The sequence below is a fragment of the Aricia agestis genome, chromosome 7 (genome assembly GCF_905147365.1).
Source record: "Aricia agestis chromosome 7, ilAriAges1.1, whole genome shotgun sequence".
NCBI classification, from domain to species: domain Eukaryota; kingdom Metazoa; phylum Arthropoda; class Insecta; order Lepidoptera; family Lycaenidae; genus Aricia; species Aricia agestis.
Genome location: NC_056412.1, coordinates 10,167,368 through 10,184,571, shown reverse-complemented (window position 1 = coordinate 10,184,571; position 17,204 = coordinate 10,167,368). Strand labels below are relative to the sequence as shown.

General features: G+C 35.2%; 1 protein-coding gene across 1 annotated transcript in view; it reads right to left on the bottom strand.

Annotated features, from left to right (window-relative positions):
• Positions 1-17,204, bottom strand: part of LOC121728820 (paired mesoderm homeobox protein 2-like) — a 42,875-nt gene that overhangs the window by 12,285 nt on the left and 13,386 nt on the right. The gene's annotated exons all lie outside the window — the stretch shown is intronic.

Sequence of the window (17,204 nt, the reverse complement as noted above, 5' to 3'; positions counted from 1 at the left end):
ATCAAATTAAGTCTTAATAGGAATTCTAAATTAAAGTAATTATTAGCTCGTTTTTAAAAATATCTTTATTATTGTCTTGTTTAGGTATTGAAAATTATATGAGAAGTAAGTCCATAAATATCATTATAATATGTCGTAATTATTGTGGCTGCGCTTGCTGGATATTGGACAAATATCAAGTTTGTTCATACATACTATAGTCTAACAACTTTAATAATGTCTGAAATCTCATTAAATTAATGTTTTACAACTTCCGCGTGTCTGTGCCATGCTATTTTGAATTTTACATCTGTTTTGAAACTTTATTTAGCAACTATTTTGAGGTAGGTAGTCATAATATATGAGAAGCTTCATATAATAATGTGACGCATCGTCATGGCATAGCATTACATACCTACATTTCCATACGGCTTTTCCTTTGTCTGAGCTCCGCATCGAAACTCGTATATAGGTAAATTTAATTAAAAGTCCCTATTGGAAACAAAGTTCAAACATTCGAGTCGGGACAAGATTTTCATCGGCGTTCCCTAAAAGAAAATCAGTGCTTCGGAGTGGAAAGGTCGCGAGTACGTGACCGGGTTAGGCTAGCGGGCTAACGAACAGAACTCGGCTGATTGGAGCCCGCCGCGATCGCCCCGAGCGATCTTCCGCATTATTTCCGAATAAAAAAAATCAAAGCTCGTATGCGGCACCGCAAACAAACAAATAATGCGGCCCGTCGCCAATACAGATGAGCTGCGATACGCCTCGCCCCGACGCAAATAACCGATGTTTGTGGAAATTCGTTTCGCTGTTTACCGAGATGTTCTAATGTAAATGTTGCGTCATATTTTATGTATACCAATTTTTTCAAAGCGCCATCCCGCCTTATTGAGCAATAACGACACAAATAGAAATATTTTTTTCTTAAATCGGCATCCCAGTTCAGGTAGGTACTTGCCTTCGAGTTAATGGCACCAATTACCTAAATAAATCGAATATTATGTGAGGCTTCCTATATGCTAATTTATATAACTTCATTTATATAACTTTAATGCTAATTTATTGTATTTTATTTTATCATATTAGGTGGCTTATAACACAGTATATATTATAATATGTGATAGTTTTCAAAAAGTCAACTACTAAAGCTAATGATTTATATAACTTTGTTTCCAATACTATTTCTGAAGCTGTCTTTTAGCTAAATCCGCAATAAGTAAATGCGCCGATTCTTACACCAACAAAAATAAACGTTAAATTCTTTACAGTAATAAAACAAAAACAATCAACTGAATCAATAACTGATAACCAATATTTAAAGATCAAGTTATTGTCAATCAATGACGGGGCACCGAGCACGATTGGGGCATAGTGGGGCACGGGCAATTAAGCGCAGGGAGTCGGACAGTGCACTTCGCAAATGAACCGAATTGCAGAGGCCGAGGCACCGGGGGCGCTCCGAGTCACGGCAAATGTAATTAAACAAGAGATGCACTCCCAGATGTAACTCCAATCACACGTCGCTATATCATAGTCGCCCCAAATCTCTATTCTATTATTATTAAAGTGGCGATATCTATTAATGTTACTGATATTATTAAATTGTCCGCGCTTGGAGCTTGTAAGAATAGGATTGTGATAGTTATTTTGCAATGTGTTCTAAAGAATGTCAAAAACACAAGTTTGAATACCAAAAATTATATTATAAAGACCAAACAGCAGACTTAGTATCGGAAATAAAAAAAATTGAAATACTCAGACTTTAGGAGCAAAAGAACAGATTTTCTTCAAATTCTTTAAAAAAGAAATTTTCGTACTTTCTTTTCGCTACCATAGAAACTTTTTTGTGGTAGCTATTTGCTGCCTCCAAATGGCCAGCAAGGGAAATATAATAATCAACATTTAAATTTTCAACTTGCTACAAAGTTACACCGTGTCTAAAGCAATACAATTTTGTTATTGCAATAGTATGAAAGTTGCAGCAACGAAAATACGAAAATAGCGTTATATTCGGCAAACATTTTCGTAAGACCCTGTTTATATTTTGTCCGGTGTCACACATGGGGCACTCATTCGGCAAATAGTGGCAAGCAACAATGGTGGAGTATTAAAATAAACAAGACGCCATGTGGCGACAGTCAACACGGCTAATGTATTCAGTGTACGACTAACTCGCCCCGTTTGTCTTTGCTCGGAAACTGCTAAAACTTTACCGTGGAATTCGCTTCGTGTAGTGCAGAAGTTGCGATTTAGTTTCTATTTTGCTTGGCTGGACTCTGGAATTGCCGTAAAAGGCTGAAAATTACTGAGGTTTAACATAATGTAATATTATCTCTAGTTTTTGTTACTTACAAGAATAAAACTTAGAATATTGCACCAGCCACCACGTTACAGTCATATAACATATTCGACGAAAAAAAAATTAACACAAGAAAAGCTATCGTAAGATTGAACTTGAACTTCAAATATCAAAATATTCCCAAAAAATTGAACTGACGGGATCAGTCTACAATAATTCCAATTTACTTATGTTACTAGAAACTTTAGTTAATTTGAATTAAAACTCAAAGAATGTTCTATCTTTACCAGTTAAGACGTATCTCGTGGCAAAGGAATTCTAAATACTAAATTTTGAACAGCCAGATGGCTTTTATGACGAAATTATTCGAAAAATACAATAGAATAAGACAAATTGAAATAATAAGTTGAACAAATCTGCAGTGGACCGCATATTTGTGAAGGTGTGACCTCTGTAGACGCCGAGCGCCGGGGGCGGCCGGCCAGCCGGGCGGAACGAGTCAGGCCGCGCGGAATGATCTAATTGTATTCATTAGCCCGGGACAAATATTTACCCGGCCTCAGGCCCGACCTCGGCCTGCCCACTTTGATCTTACCTTATATTCAAGATAATATATATTATGTAAATGTAAATATTACTGTTTAATTAGGATAGATGCGACTCTTTGCAGACGATCGAAGAGCGTTAACATAGAAGTTGAAATTTACGCCTACTTATTTTTCCTAAGACAGTATATCAATAGCAACATTTCTCGGCGCATTTGGTCTCGTAGCGCGGCGTAGCAGCTCCAGCCGCTGTTCTGTTGCTACGACCTGTGTAGCACGCAAGACAAGCTTGTAAGTTTTTGTGAGGAACAAAAACTTAAGAGCCTTCCCCTACGGAGATTCCGTAATTTACCGTATTTAGAGTCTTATAAACTCATAATTTGAAAGCTACAAAGTTATAATAAAAATACAGCAATAATCTTCAGTATATCAACATTCCTTTCTATTTTTGTTTATTATACTCATAATATTAGCCTCCAAAGTAATAGCAGGGGGGTGTCACTCCGCCGTTCCGCCGCCGAGCTACAAGTACATACGAGACTCCCCGACGTCGCGTCGGGGCGATTCAATGGTTGCCGCGAACTGACTCGTGGCGCACGCGCGCGCCTCCTACGCAGTGTCATTTTAATTGGCAAAACTTATCAAAAAAAGCAGCCGATTGTTGGGACAATGAAAAAATAGCAAATTTATATATAAGTACTTATCTACTGTCATGGTACCTAAATCTATGACAATAATGTTATTAAATATACAGACAATTAATGTTTTATAATTATAATAAATATACTTATTTAAAAAAGGGGGTAGGTCATAGGTGGTAGCTGCATATACGTTATACATAATAACATAATCCATACCTAATTACCTACTTACATCAAAAGAAAATCACGTGCCGTGTCTGTGTAAACTGATTTATATGTTCGGTATTCATTTACCTAATAGGTAGGTATAACAGTTTCCGTATGTGCCTTGCGTGGTATTTATACTTATTTGATTTTGACAACCCTATTTTCGGAATATCTGACAAGGTGTGGAATGGGGATTGTCCATTTTTTTTTTAATTTTGCTAATTACAAAAACATTTCGAGGAATAAGGTCCAGTGATCGTTTTTCTGTATATAAACGAAAAAAATACCCATTAGTTACTTATATTTTTGCACAAATATGTTTAACCTTTGTTTGACCTTCACTGGCGTTAAATTAGCAATACATTCGACCAACATTACGTTTCGAACTTTTGGTAAGCTTCTCGTATCAGCTTTCACATAATGAGAACTTGCATTTGAGGAACCAGCCATTATAAATAAGATTGAAAGGAAAAAACATATTGCAGAGGTCAATTATTGGCCGCCGATGATGACGTCAGAGTGAAACTTTAAAAATTTATTGAGAAAAAACTAGCCAATGAATTTCAAAACTATTTAATTTGTATTCTTAAAATACCCTATTTTAACGAAAAAAATATAAAATGTACATGTGATTTTTTTTTGGACAATGCCCATTGGTGTGGAATAAAGTCGACCTTTGCGCGGCGCCAGAGAGCTCAATGTCGGCTGCTCGCGTGCGGTCCGTTGTTAATAATACTTATGTAGGCACATAAAACGGCGGCATTTGTGAACATCAAAGCAGTGAGACTTAATCTGTACTTGTACTATTATCTATTCTGTGGTATTACCAATTCATTTAAAATTGAAGCATACTTTCAACATCTCCCTAGTATTTACAAATTACGTTTATTTGAAACACACGATAATAGATAGACAATTTCATTAACGACATATTCCCCGTTTTAATTTTTTTTAGATATATTTTGAACTAAGATAAGTAAAAAAATAGGATTTTGGTGCGATCTCGGCAACGCGTTAAATGTATGGTCAAGATTGTTTGCTCGGGGGATGGCCTAACTATTTATTTTAGTAAGTAGTGATTAAAAATTTCTTAACAAAAGTTAGTACATAAACGAAAATCGATGTACCAACTGATCTATAAGCTTTATAAACACAATAACAATATAACATTATTAAAAGATCATCAAAATAATCGCGGAGCTTCAAGTAACTCGAATTGAATCATGCTATTTACCCTATAATGGCTGGCGCGAAGTTAATCAATGGGCGATGCGGCGATCAAACGCCGGCAGTCGGCAGGCGGCACACCCCCCTGTTTATACTTAGCGGATGAAAAGGCAACACCGAACGCCCTGGAATAATATTAGCTACCCTCGATAACTCAGCCGATAGACCCACCTCCGACCCCCCGCGAAAATAGATCTTATCGCGAATTAAAAAGGCTTATTTTTAGTTATCCCGCCCTCGATCGTTGTGCCGTTTTAAAGGAGTACATTTTTTACTGGTAACATGTGTTAACATTTGCTGATAATCCGGGATTAACACGTCATAATAAAGAGATGAGGCCGGGTTTGTTTAGGCCGTATGTCCACTATACGATGCTGTTTAGCGCGACAGGTGTCCTGTCCTGATCATCGTATTTTATTAGGGTTTAGCTTTATTTTGTTAACTCGTCGTGTGCGAGTATGAGTCGATAGAATGATTATTTTAAAATAAACATAATAGTAACTCAATCCAATCAGTTTAATAAATTCAGACTTACAAGTATTTGAGATTTATGTAACGTACCATATTGCTTGTTTACTATTCTGAATTCTATGGAAAAGTTTAAAAAATAAACTTGCCTAAAGCTTGACTTCAAAGATGATAGACTTTTAGTCTTCGAAAAGTAGGTATACCGTATACGTATTAATTTCTGTTAGATATTCGTCATATCTTTAATAATTAATAACTTAACTATATTTTTTAATTCACTATATACGAGTAGGTACTTAGTTCCATAACCATGTTAATCTATACTCTATACTAATATTATAAATGTGAAAGTATCTCTGTCTGTCTGTCTGTCTGTCTGTCTGTCTCGCTTTCACGCCAAAACTCTGAACCGATTGCAATGAAATTTTGTACACAGTTATTCTAGAGTCTGAGAAAGGACATAGGCTACATTTTGATGTGGGAAAATATCTTATTTCCATGAAAATATCGATGAAAATTAATTGGCATTGCGCGTGGCCAGCGCTCATCCCGGGGGTCCTGGGTTCGAGTCCCGCAGGCGGAACAAAAAGTTTTCAATGTTCCTGGGTCTTGGATGTGTATTAAAATAATATTTCAAAAATCTTAAATATATTTTATGTATAATATTATAAAAAATCCAGAAATATATCGATGCAATGAACATTTTAGTTCTAATACGATTCAACAGATGGCGTTTTATTTTTTACTTCATTGTAACATAGAACTAATCATACTTATTAGTTATTATGTTTTTGTTTATAGTTTTTAATACGTTAGAATATTATGTTTAATAATATTATCACTTGGTATAATAATAATCAATCTATCTTAACTTATAGAACTCCTACTGCATTTCTAAGGAGTTCGAGTGTACCGTGTTGGCCTATATTCCATCCAGAAAATATATCAATGCAATCAACATTTTAATTCTAATATATGAAAATAGATGGCGTTTTATTTTTTACTTCATTATTGTAACAGAACTAATCATACTTACTTTATTATAATTATATTATTGTTTCGGTTCGGTAGTTTTGGCGTTTGGCGTGAAAGCGAGACTGACAGACAGACAGACAGAGATACTTTCGCATTTATATTATTAGTATAGATTATGTGCACACTGCACAGCTGTTTTTGGGTATTTTGATTAATTAAGGGCCGCGCTACACCGGAATGGCAGCGGCGAGGCGAGCACTTTCAGCGCTGCCATTCCGGTGTAGCGCGGCCCTAAGAGGGGTACCACTTACCAGGGTTTTAAAAAGTTTTTAAATTTGTCACAAATTTTGTTGACATCGCGCGCTATAAACTGAAGTCCACGCGGACGAAGTCGCGGGCAACAGCTAGTAAAGTTATACAAAAACAAGTTGATTTCGTGTGTATCATTATTTAATATCAGTGACGCCTCCAAAACTACATTTTAATTAAAAATAAATATCATAAAATAGAGTCATAAATAACGAGGACAACAAAAAGTGTAGGAACCGTAAAGTCATGTAACATGCTGTCTGATAAATTTTTAATGACGACTGCATGACAAAAATCATAAAACCAACTCGACAGATGCGCCCCGACTGATGTTCGGTCCATTACCTCAGCATAGTTCGTTCATCCATTCAGCGTTAATAGTGTTAAAAAGAGTCCGACAGTTCATGATTATCTCGTTAACTGTTTAATACATCGGTTTAACGCATAGGATTTGGAGCTTCGTGGGCTTATTGAAAAAAACTAATGCGGAATAAATAGATTTACATTCCAACTGTTCAGTTTTATATTAAAAATTGTTATAATCCATATTTAATTTTATTTTTGTTTCTCATGAGTCATGAGTGAAGAGACACAATATTTAACTGATTTGTTTTATTGACTGAAAAAGTTTACAATTATTATTTTAGTAACCTTTTTGTGATCACGCCAAATTATAACTATATTCATTGAAAAATAAATTAATTATAATCTCAGCTCTAATCTAACATGCCATCTCCCCTAGTTGCAATTAAAATTGTTGCAGATCGATATTGACGGATGAGTGTGCGCGCGCGCACTTCCGCAGACAATGCCGTAATCAGCGATCTACCGGCACGTGACGTGACACGACAAATTACTGATACGCATCGACAGATGTTGCGATCTACTGATAAATAGGACATCGGTAAGGACGATAAGAGATGAATTGCATTTCCTAAAACAGAAGCTTTAAATTTGGTATGATTGAATTGGGAATAAAAGTCACTGATCATCAGTATTACATACAGCATAATTTAGATAAATTTATTTTTATCTAAACTTACAAATTCGAGTTAAATATTGGTATGTAAAATTTTTATATCTGAAAACTATTTATTTAGTAGGTCCGTGGAGTAGATAATATACTAAATATACCAAAAAATTATTATATCGAATATATCAATGAAATACCAATCTTAAGTCTAGAAATAGTAAATAAAAAAAAGGAAAATGTATGGTAACGTTAACCAAATACTACATTCGAAACAGAATATTTTATCTTTACGAGTAGTATAATTACAATAATATTTCACTTAGCCAGATGCACTATTATTTAGTGAATAAACGGAGTGAGTATCAAATGAGTCGCGAGTGGGGAAGAGCCACTTGCCCCGTCCCCTGCTAAATGGCGCGAGAGAGAAGTCATTGTGATGGCAAGTGCGACCAAATTAAAGTAATGCTTCTGACAATTGCCACGATTTACTGACGACTTCATACATTTCACTTGACTTTGCAAAAATTGCATCTATTAAGTGCTTCCATGTATCGTATGTTTTAGATCAGTTGGTTAGCAAAATCACTCGATGATATACAAGTTTAAACTTAGGCCCTTTTGACAGGAGTTGGTTTATATTTTCAATATTCACAAAAATGTTACTTGATTGGGTAAATTTTTGACGTTAACAAACAACCACGCTTGAAAGTAATTCCCAGCCAAAAAAACCCTTAAGAAAGAACTTACAAAATCGTGTTAAAGCATACAAAATATGTTGCTAGTATAATATTCACATGTTAATACTCGTACATGTTGTACCTACTGTAGTGGATTTCAGAAAATATGCAATACTTACCAATCTAACAATAGCTTCAACTTAAAATAATATTATACGTCTATGACTTCAATATTTAACAATATCATAACTGTTAATAATATGAATAATTTTAAAATGTATATTTTCGATCACAGTACATTTCCAAGACAAAAGTAATTTACAACAAAACATAATAACTCACGACTAATAAAATGAAGCAAAACGTACATTTTAGTACACTTAAACGAAATAAATTCCGTCCCTTGCAATTTCATACCCATAAATAACCGTGGTATGATAGTTTTTGACAAGTCTCCTATGTCTCCCCCATAAAGTTGCCGAGATACGCGCGAAATGATGCAGCCTCTTATGTATTATTTCCCATAAAATATTCTCCTCTTATAGAAACTCTTATGTATTATTGGATCAATATCTATTTTCTTCTTTGAGACTTAATCGTCTACTTTAGGTAAGGTTAGCCTAATGACCTTAATTGTTCTAAGAACTGTTATTTAAAAAAAATTAACCGACTTCCAAAAAGGAGGAGGTGATAATATTATGTTCGTCTGTATATATTTTTTTGTATGTTCTACCATAACTTCGCCGTTTGTAGATCGATTTTCATAATTCTTTTGTTGCTGTACAGGGTTGAATCCGAATTTGGTACCATGTTTACAAAAGTGGTGATCTGATGATAAGATCCGTGAGGAATCGACTCCTTAAAATTTGTATGAAAACATATTATAGTGATTTTGATTTTTCATCGAAGCAGATATTTTTGATGATTATTTCGCTGTTTGTGGACCGATTTTCAAAATTCTTGTGTTGTTGTGTAGGATATAATCTTAATTTTGCATAACAATTACGAAAGTGGTGATCTGATGATGGGATCCATGAGCAATCGAGGGGAATCCTTGAAATTTATCAAAACACACGTAGTGAAATTTCGTACGAAGGTGTCTCTTGATCCAAAGGCACTAAACAGAACTCGAACTAGTAGAGATAAAAGTTTGGAAATTGCAGCATCGCGTATTACAGTAATATAACATTATGGATAGTTAACATTCGTAGTGGTTATCTACGCATAAAGCCTTTGTCTTGTAGATAGCTAAAAAGAGTAAAATTATTATTTTTTAACAAAATATTGAAACCGACTTCTAAGGTAGAAACAATATTCTTAAAATGATCTAAAAAGTATGTAATAATTCTTATTCTTCATTAGTGCTTTTTTTTATAAATTCGATTGAACCTCAAAGAATTCTGTACTCAACTTTCATTCTTCTTTGTTGTACTAGGTATTGATCAACTTAGGGAATGCTGTAAATTTAAACACAATCGGTTCAGTAGTTTTTGAGATAGGGAATTTTTAATTCTGAATTACGTACAATTTTGAAGTCGGTTTTATCTTTTCAAAATAATATTACTTAAACAAATTGTTCGATCCAGTCCGTTTCCTATCAAAATACCAATGATGCCAATGTTGTTGGTTTGATATATCTTGAGAATACTATTTTGTATTTTAATATGAAATGAACTGGATCGAACGAAGCTGGGCCCGTACCACGAAACAGTTTTGAGACTCAAACAATCGTACGAGAATGTTGCGTCATTCTCTAACAAACGTGAAATGACGTTGTTCCAGCATCGGTAATCGGTATCTTAATTGTCATACTAACGCAGCGTCTTCTCAACTTTTGTATTTTGAGTTAAAAGAACATACCCAGTACCCACGATAATTAGCGACTGAACAATCCCCAGATCACCAGACAGACAATAAAACGACGAAGTCCCACGCAATTATTTTTCATTTAGCCAGTGATAGTTGTTTTGTCCCTTGAGATACCATGGGATCAAGTGCGCCCCCGCTACAACTATTTGAATGTGAGAAAGTTTACTGTGTACGGGGCGCCCGCGCCTGGGGATTTGTAATTGTGTTTATCAAAAAATATCAAAGCTACATTTTAAAGTAGTCAATTAAGTTAAGTCAATTCATGCTTCGTATTACGCAGATAAGTAAACAGTTACTAAACTGTTTAGTTATTTGTGACTATAGAAAAAATGATAGTTAATTTCACGCTAGTTCTGTTTTTTTACGGTTTCAGGCTTTATTTCGCCACTTCTGGAATTCACTTTCGGATCTTGTTTAGAAATTTTTTCTTCTTACTTTTAATTGAGTGAGAATAAAAAAAGTTATTTCTTTTTGTGGTCCCAAAATATTTACTTAACAAAAACATGACCATCTCAATAAGTTTTGCGACTTTGAAACATCGAATGACATCAACAAGGCGACAGTATATCGAGAACACCAAGTATCCCATGGTTCCCGAATTGGTACCAGTCCCGTGGGATAGCAGGTCACGGTGCGCCATTCAATCGCCCGTCAGTGTCCCACGCGATATCGCCATAGCACCGTATCGAATGTCACGCCCTTCACACATTAGTCGCAGTTAACGCGGAGCGCAGTAATCCGAAGAGACGTACTTAGCAATAATTTGCTTGTAACACATAGAATTGACTAGCGTGAAATTTGAATAATTTATCAAAACCTAGATCAACATTACCATTAACTTACTGTTCGCTCCTTGAAACTTGGTACAAAGTAGGTACTCCGTACTACATGAATCATGATATAAAATTTCAAGAGATCTTCGATATCCTATAGAAGTCGATCAAACGACTTTTTTGAAAAAGTTGGACTGTTGGCAAAGAAAAGGCGTCTTTGATTGTTTTAAAAAACATAGATAACAATAATTTTGAGTCACAAAAGTTCATTATACCCTAAAAGCGCACAACGTTAAGGCCCAGTAGTCCCTAAAAGAAGCAGGTCGATGTCTGTCAGTACGAATATCGACGTTAAGGACATTAAAATAACATTCATATCAGCGCACCTTGTACAGTAGCTGTTACGCGCTCGCCGCGTGCCTTGATAATAGAAAATGGGAGTAAAAACCTTTTGTTTTTAGTATTACACAAATCAAATATATCAAATCGTTTACGTTAGGTTACGACACATATACTACATTTTTTGTTTTTTCTAGAATGTGTGTAATTTAGCCATAAAATGATTTAATTATGAATGAAAAACAGCGTTATAACAGTCATCTTTGAGATTTTTTTCTATCGAGCAGAATTTTTCAAATTGTGTACTGATATACCATTGCGTATAGGAAATTTTCTCAATTTTAAAACGGTACTTATTTTATATTTAAATAATGACATTCCCTTTACTAAAAACGTGTTTTAAAAAACCCATTTTACGTAGTTGCAACAACCACAGCGCCTTAATTAAGCAAAAATATCTATAATGTCTTCGAAGACATGACGTCAGCAGGCGATGGCTCAGGGCGTCTGGGAGTCATGGCGCAAGGCGTCGCGTCGGAGCAGGGCGTCGCGTCGCGTCAGCGTAGGGCGGCGGGCCCGCTAAGTGATTACACGAAGCGTGAACCGCAATCTAAGCGATTAACAGTACCCTACTTTCATTCAACATTAGATTTTATCCTTATTGTTCGGCAAATAAACAATGTATTCCTTAGGAACAAACTAAGTTATTAATTAATAGTGAAACATGTGAAACATACAGATTTCGAGTGTCATTTGATAAATATGAGGGAGGCTTTGCCTGGATATGGACAGACGGACAGGCTGATATTATATCTTTGTACTCGGGTTCCGTTTTTTACCATTTGAGTAAGGGACCATAAAAAGGAGAGAATTATCCATTTCCGTTATTATACTACGAAGTCGCGGGAAACAGCTATCCATACTAATATTATAAATGCGAAAGTGTATTTGTTTGTTTGTTTGTTTGTCTTTTCTTCGCAGCCTAACGAAGCAACAAATTGACTTGGTTTTTGGCATCGACTTAGTTGAAAGGATAGAGAGTAACATAGGCTACTTTTGGTCTTGGAAAAACATCATGTTTCTAAAGGAGATTTGCAAGAATATTCGTATTGTACACGATTTTCGAATTTCACGCGAGCGAAGCCGCGGGCAAAAGCTAGTATTATATAAATCTGTTTTTAGTATAACTAATGAGTATATTATGACCATTCATCGTCGCCGTTAACCATGATTTAGACGTTATTTTGCCTAAAGACATGCAAATCTATATAATATATAAAACTCAAAGGTGACTGACTGACTGATTGACATAGTGATCTATCAACGCACAGCCCAAACCACTGGACGGATCGGGCTGAAATTTGGCAGGCAGGTAGATGTTATGACGTAGGCATCCGCTAAGAAAAGATTTTGATCAATTCCACCTCCAAGGGGTTAAAATAGGGGATGAAAGTTTGTATATATTAATATTTATTTTTATTTATTTATTAATAATAACACTTCTTACCGCGAGCGAAGCCGCGGGCAAAAGCTCGTTGAAGATAAAATGCCGCTCAGTATAAAAAATATATTACCAAATATTGAAAAAAAAGGACGTAACGTTGATACTCAAACATTTATTAGGTCGCTCAAATATTATGAAGCTGCTCATTTTGTATTTTAAGTAACCAAAATATATATTTCTAAGTTGCTGTTCTGTTAATTTCTCGTCACTCGCAGTCAGTCGCTCAAATAGTAATTTTGTAACCCAAATTTATTAATTTTGATACTTAAAACTGTAATTTACAGTAACTCAATTAAATACTACCCTTAATATATAATCTCAACTGCTGCCTAGCAAGACTAAGTATGAGAAAAGTAAAAGGTGCTACGATCGAAAACGGCTTACACTTTACAGCCTTCCTTTTATTGCCTTAGTTAAAATAAGAATTGCTTACTTCATAGTATTAACTAAAATAGGTTGTACATCGTTGTACGAAGCTTTTTGTTACTTTTATTCAGAGTTTTCAGCATTTTCGAAATTTTTTGAATTATTCGAATAATATTCGAATTATTCGAAAACTTTTGTAAAATATTCGAATTATTCGAATTTGAAATTCGTAAATTTGTCGAATAATAACATTCCATAGTTTTAAGTATACCTTTTTTTGTAATTAGGTAGATCTATTAAAAAATTGGTTAATAATAAATGTTTGAATAAAAAACAACTTTACTGTATTATTATATTATATAATATTTTATATCGGATTAATACCTACAATAATATCTTAAAGTAAAGTTATATCTTTGATATAAAATGTAAACCATTTCCAAGATACCAATTTGGAAATATAGTGTTTTTGTATGTTAATAAAATCATATTCAAATATATCACAACGGCTATCAATGTAATTACTTATCCACTTCAAATGGACAAACACTAATAATTTCGTGCTTGAAGTGAGCAATGACTGCGGCAAGTGTAATGTCGCACGTCGCACGCGCCGCGCACGTGGCCGAGAGCACGCGGCCCGCACGCGCGCGCCACCTGCGACACACTTGCCCCACTCGGTGGGAATTGTCCCCAAAATGATGCCCCATTGTCCCATCTCTAGACTGTGACAGCCGGAGATATTATGTATTGTTTATCGGCTAATGAATTCCTGATCTCATAATGTTAAGCCAAAATCGTAAGTATCCTTTATCTTACTGAATGTTGAAATATTTATCATATTATTTTCAAACATGACACTCATAAAATAAACATAGGCACGTAACCTATTGCTATGGTCAGTTACTCGCCTCGGAAAATCATAATTCTGTAAGATATTATGTAGAGCCCGGCTCAGACGGTCTCTGGGGTCCGGGCGTCTAAGATCACTTGGATTGACATTCGCCGGCTTCGTCCCAGAGGCTGGCTTGTCAATCTTTATTGCACACCCACATTGCTATCACATCTAGTGGTCACTGCAGTTGTTGTTAATATTCAGGACCCGGCTACGGTGATGCCAAAAAGAACCGTTATGATTATTATGGCAATCCATTCAACACTCGTATATTATATGTTATGCGTATTTTGATCGTAACCAAAACTACAAATTCGATTAAAATTATTAATGAGGTGTCGATGCATTCGTAATAATTGCCTATTTAGCATAGTGTAATAATATGACCTATTATATGTATTATGATTTGTTTTATCGGGTTATAATTTTTACTTTGGATAATTTTATAAATGCAACAACCAGAAACAGAAAAAGACAAAATTTAGTACAATTAAACATAAAGTAACATTAAGTAACTTCGTTCTAAATCAGTTCATGGAACTATGATTTCCTGCTTTTTTAATCTAGAAAATGCATTTTTTGCACCTACAACGAGCCGCATATTAAAAAATCTACTACGCCAACTCCAAAATGAATTCTAAATTTAAAATCGAAAACTGTATTGTCATCCGAGCCAACAATAAAACCAAAATCGTCCGCAATTTTATAGAATTTATCGGCTCGGCCGGTGGCGGCGCGCACCGCGTGATGGATTAAATTGCCCTATCCCTATGACAACGTGGGCAGGAAAAATACGCCATGTATTATAAAGCAGCTGGTCATTTTTCAGGCGATTCCTTTTGCTCTGGAGCAGGTGGCTGCGGGGAGCAAACTGTGCGTTTGCTCAGCGCCGTCGAGCGTGGCGCACAATTTCCCCGGGATCCGTGTTGAATTAGGACGACGGTGTTTGTTCTACCCCTAATGCACGTTTCACAAAATGGCCACTCAGAAATTATTTGACTGATGGTATTTAATTTTTTATTCAAATCACTTATTAAAGTCAGCGAATATCCTACCAAATTTATTTTATCTTAGTATAGATCTTAGCAAATTTCGTTAACAAAGTGAGTTGTAACTTTTTTGTACGGAAAGAAAAAAGATTTTTTTCTATCTTCATCACTATTATATCGATAACGTTCATACTTCATAGAAACCTTTGAAACAATGTCTATCCCAACTTTTATACTGCCCACTTAAAAACAACATAACGAACCTAAATAAAATGAATACCCAAAACAAACAGTCGAAATACATAATTGTGCATCGACCATTGTATTTACCGCTCATATACAAGCGCGGAATTGTAATATGTGGATTGTTTTCCAGCGAGTTTTAATTATCAGAAGTCGCGGGCGCTGAGTTACGCGACCGCTCGCGATATTTATTGCGGGCCGGAGCCCCCGCCGATACTTTTTAACGTAATGAGCGTTTGTTACTGGGGCCGCTGAAATATGGCGCTGCTGCTCTATCTGTGTAGCTCTTATATTGAAAAATATTGTTACCTACAACTTACAAGCGATAGAAATGTGTCGAGGTCATAAGTTTATATTAGAAACGTTTTTGTAAACGAAAATTGTGTGACACAAAATTTCATAGTCTTCTGCAGAGTAGTTGATAAAGGATGTAAGAATCAAAACAAGTAGTGTCTCCTAGCAGAGAACCTCAAGCGGCGCAAATAGCTGGGAGCTACCTGGCACAGCGGATAGCAATTGCCATCCAACGTGGCAATGCTATCAGCTTGCTGGGCACTCTGCCAGATGGGGACGACTTGGGCAATTTTTTCTTTTTATAGTTTTATATTTAAAGTTTGTATATATAATATATCTGTATTATATATAATACAGATATATATCTGTATTTTAGATTGTATTTTAGTGTTTAGACGTCTATCCTATTATTCTTAACATTTATTATTGTTATAATTATTATTGTGAAATATACTTTTATACTAGTAGTGTCTCTGTTTTATTGAAAACAAATAAGTTTTACACCATTTTACACCAAAGACGGTATTAACTTCGGGCCTAAATAAAACTCCTCTAGAAAATAGAAAAGAATATCAATAAACAACAGTATGATACAGATACCCAAGATTTGTAACATATGCTCGGGTCGGGCTCCCGATTCTTTGCTCCATCAAATATTCAGGCGAACATATGCGGCGGGCACATAAAAATGAGCGCCTATTATGAAATTAGAGGCAACCGCGTTTCTTTTTTTACCAAGGCGCGCGTCAGAAGCCGAATTAACGGACACTAATTGGACCGTGGAAATGCAGTGACGGACGAAACGAAAAAGTATTTTTTTCGTCCAACGGGGACGTGTCCAAATATTGCGATTACATAAACCTATCAAATATGTATTAATATTGAAAAGTGAACGATTTCTATAGATACGATTTCTGAAATGGTATAGGTTTGTAAATGTGAAGCTATAATACTTAAACATAACTTTAATGTGCATGGTTTTATTGCGAAATAAACAATTTCCTTTTGGCTCACACGTTTACCTTTGCAGAACATTTCATATTAATCGAGAACGTCATTAAAAAAATATAATTTTATCTCTATTATTATAAATAGATTTAGCTACGATTGTTGTTTAAAATTTTGATAGTTAATAGTGACGAGGGAAATGTGACGACATATCATGAATTAGCTAGACAGTTTGAGTACGGTGGAGTTTCACATTAAACGTCCAATCTATACTCTACGTTCTACAAACTATCAAACAAATTCATAAAAAATTTACACAATTTTTATTCGACTTATATAATTTTGGTTGTTGTTTACTAACCTAATATCGCTCTAATGGTAGTACATAACCCATCAATCCCAAAGTGGCACAGAATAGCAATATTAGTCCCATATTGCTATACTGTGAAAGTGGCACCCGGCTGTCGCGTAACAATTGAAAATCTATTGTGTCTGCCATTCCCATGATCGCGGTAATAAATAAAATCATTTTCCTGCCTTTTTCTTATTCATTGGAAACATTTTTAGCAAAAAAACAGCTACATGGATTAAATATTTTTATAGGCCACACAAAACTTTACAATCGCTTGGAGAAACTGCAGGCAATAATCGACTCGAATAATAATAATACTCCCCACACCG